This window comes from Arachis stenosperma, chromosome 1, assembly GCF_014773155.1.
Source record: "Arachis stenosperma cultivar V10309 chromosome 1, arast.V10309.gnm1.PFL2, whole genome shotgun sequence".
Classification (NCBI taxonomy): domain Eukaryota; kingdom Viridiplantae; phylum Streptophyta; class Magnoliopsida; order Fabales; family Fabaceae; genus Arachis; species Arachis stenosperma.
The window spans coordinates 41593662-41596821 of NC_080377.1; the positions used below are offsets into that span (position 1 = coordinate 41593662).

Sequence of the window (3160 nt, forward strand, 5' to 3'; positions counted from 1 at the left end):
AGTCGGACACCCAGCTTAGAGAAAAAACAATCATAAGCATAAAAGAAGAGCTTCTCGGAACTATCTAGGGGCGGGAAGCACACTCTCTCCTCGGAATCCGGGGCTACTAGTTCATAATCCCTCTCAGACTCTCTATTTTCACATATGCTATAGTGCCTACGGAACCTAGCTAAATACTCAGAATCTACCACAGAAGGGACTCTTAGAGGAAGAGGGTCTACCCAACCAAGACCACGTGGAATCTTAGTCGACATCGCTTGAAGAACCTTTCGAGACATAAAATTCTTACCTACAAGGAAGAAATGCAACAGCAAGCAAAAATCACATAAAGAAGACAGCGAAAACCCATTCAGCAAAGCAAGAAACAAAACCCCACGAAGAAAAGGCAACCCGGAACTAAAGATACCAGAGAACAAAAAGAGCCCCCCCCCCCATATACAAACAACAAAACAAATGGCGGCGCCTCTTTTCGGGGCAACACAGGCATAAAGAAAAAGAAGCAAACAAGAAGCCACACAAAGAAACAGAAGCATATGTGCACAAGAAAAGAGAAACATGGGAACAAACCTGGAAAGAAACGAAGACGACGAGCTCCGGAGCAAGAAGAAACGACGGCACAGAAGAAACCCCAGAAAGACGCACGGAGAGATTCGGGGAAGCAGAGTAAAGAGAGAGAAGAAGCAGTGCTCGAAAGGGAAAAGAAGAAACAAAAACGCAGAGAAAAGAGGAAAAGGGGCAAATAAATAAAGCCTTCACAGAGCCCGAACGAAAAACGAGGAAAAACGGTAAAACGCAATAAATGCAAGAAACGGCCATTTTTTGAAAATTTGAAAAACTACTATGCCCGAGCTCGACCTCCCAAAAAGGACGAACTCGGGCAGGGGCACTGTTCATACCCTGACCGGGCTCCTCCAAACTCGGTCAGTTCATAAAAGGTCCGACCTCTTCTAAGGCTCACGCCTAAAGGTCGGACCTCGGACAAATAAAGCAAGGGAAGGCCCATCAAAAGGAACGCAGCCCAAACCTAAAGGCCGAAAAGGCCTAGCAAAGGCGGTTCCACAAAGATAGGGATAAAACTCCCGAAAGATAAGATAAGATAAGAATATCTTATCCAGGGAAGATCACGGCCAAACTACTATAAATACACTGGAGCACCCAGGTATGGCATTCATTCCACATCTACACATATCTGCTTGGACCCATGCTAACTTAAGCATCGGAGTGTCATTGCAGGTACAACCACCAACCACTCTGCATATCAAGCTCGGGTCCCTGAACCCCCACCTCGGGCCTCTCCAGACGACCGAGCTACACGTTTCAGGTAACCCTCGGAACATTGGCGCCGTTGCCGGGGAAGGAAGTCAATAATACAAGGAATTGAAGATTCAGAACATACTGCAGAGGAATTATACAGAAAAAGCTGGGCATTCAAAAATGCCCAGTGAAGAAGGCAGACTGGCGTTTAAACGCCAGCCAGGGTACTTGGTTGGGCGTTTAACGCCCAAAGAGGTAGCATTTTGGGCGTTAAACGCCAGAATGTATACCATTCTGGGCGTTTAACGCCAGGATGGTGCTAGGGGGAAGATTTTGTTTTCAAAATCAATTTTTTTTCAAGTTTTCAAAGTTTTTCAAAATCAAATCTCTTTCAAATCATATCTTTTTAATCAAATGTTTTCAAAATCAATTTCTTTCCTTTTTCAAAGATACTTCCTAACAATTAATGATTTGATTGAACATCTCAAATTTGTTACCTTTTCTGTTGAGAAAGGTTTAATGTTTGAATCATATCTTTTCTTGCTAGGCAAGTCACTAATTTTTAAGATCAAATCTTTTTTTTTTAAATTGTTTTCAAATCATATCTTTTTAAAATTGTTTTCAAATCATATCTTCTCAATCACATCTCTTTAAAACTAATCATATCTTCTTAACCACATCTTTTTCAAAATAGTTTTCAATCAAATCTTTTTAACTTCTAATCTCAAAATCTTTTTCAAAAATCACTTGATTCCTTTTCCACTTTCAATTTTCGAAAATTATCAATCAATTTTTAAAATGTTTTTAACATCTTTTTAATTGAATTTTCGAAAATTCTCTTCCCTCCTTCTCACATCCTTCTATTTATGGAGTACCACTCCTTCTCAATGCACAATTCGAACCTTATCTAATTAAAGTTCGAATTCTTCTTCTCCTTCTTCTTTCTATTTCTCTTTTCCTCTGACACTTCAAGGAATCTCTATACTGTGACATAGAGGATTCCACATTTTCTTTTTCTCTTCTCTTTCATATGAGCAGGAGCAGAGACAAAGGCATTCTTGTTGAAGCTGACCCTGAACCCGAAAGGACCTTGAAGAGAAAGCTAAGAGAAGCCAAAGCACAACTCTCTTTAGAGGACCTGACCGAATTCTTCAAAGAAAAAGAAGACACGGCAGCCAAAAACAACAACAATGCCAACAATGCAAGGAAGGTGCTGGGTGACTTTACTGCACCTACTCCCGACTTCTATGGGAGAAGCATCTCTATCCCTGCCATTGGAGCAAACAACTTTGAGCTTAAGCCTCAATTAGTTTCTCTAATGCAACAGAATTGCAAGTTCCATGGACTTCCAATGGAAGATCCTCATCAGTTCTTAGCTGAATTCTTGCAAATCTGTGACACAGTCAAGACTAATGGGGTTGACCCTGAGGTCTATAGACTGATGCTATTCCCTTTTGCTGTAAGAGACAGAGCTAGAATATGGTTGGATTCTCAACCTAAAGAAAGCCTGGACTCTTGGGAAAAGCTAGTCAATGCCTTCTTGGCAAAGTTCTTTCCACCTCAAAGATGGAGTAAGCTTAGAGTGGAAGTCCAAACCTTCAGACAGAAGGATGGAGAATCCCTCTATGAAGCTTGGGAAAGATACAAACAATTAATCAGAAGATGTCCCTCAGACATGCTTTCTGAATGGAGCATCATAGGTATCTTCTATGATGGTCTATCTGAACTATCCAAGATGTCTTTGGATAGCTCTGCTGGAGGATCTCTTCATCTGAAGAAGACGCCTACAGAGGCTCAAGAGCTAATTGAAATGGTTGCAAATAACCAATTCATGTACACTTCTGAAAGGAATCCTGTGAACAATGGGACTAATCAGAAGAAAGGAGTTCTTGAGATTGACACTCTG

At 41.1% G+C, this 3160-nt stretch overlaps 1 non-coding gene across 1 annotated transcript; it reads right to left on the reverse strand.

Moving 5' to 3' along the window:
- Positions 1 to 2827: 2827 nt before the first annotated feature.
- On the reverse strand, positions 2828 to 2935 carry LOC130951950 (small nucleolar RNA R71). Its single transcript, XR_009074161.1, has one exon. It is a non-coding gene; the product is annotated as a small nucleolar RNA R71 (small nucleolar RNA).
- Between the last annotated feature and the right edge of the window lie 225 nt (positions 2936 to 3160).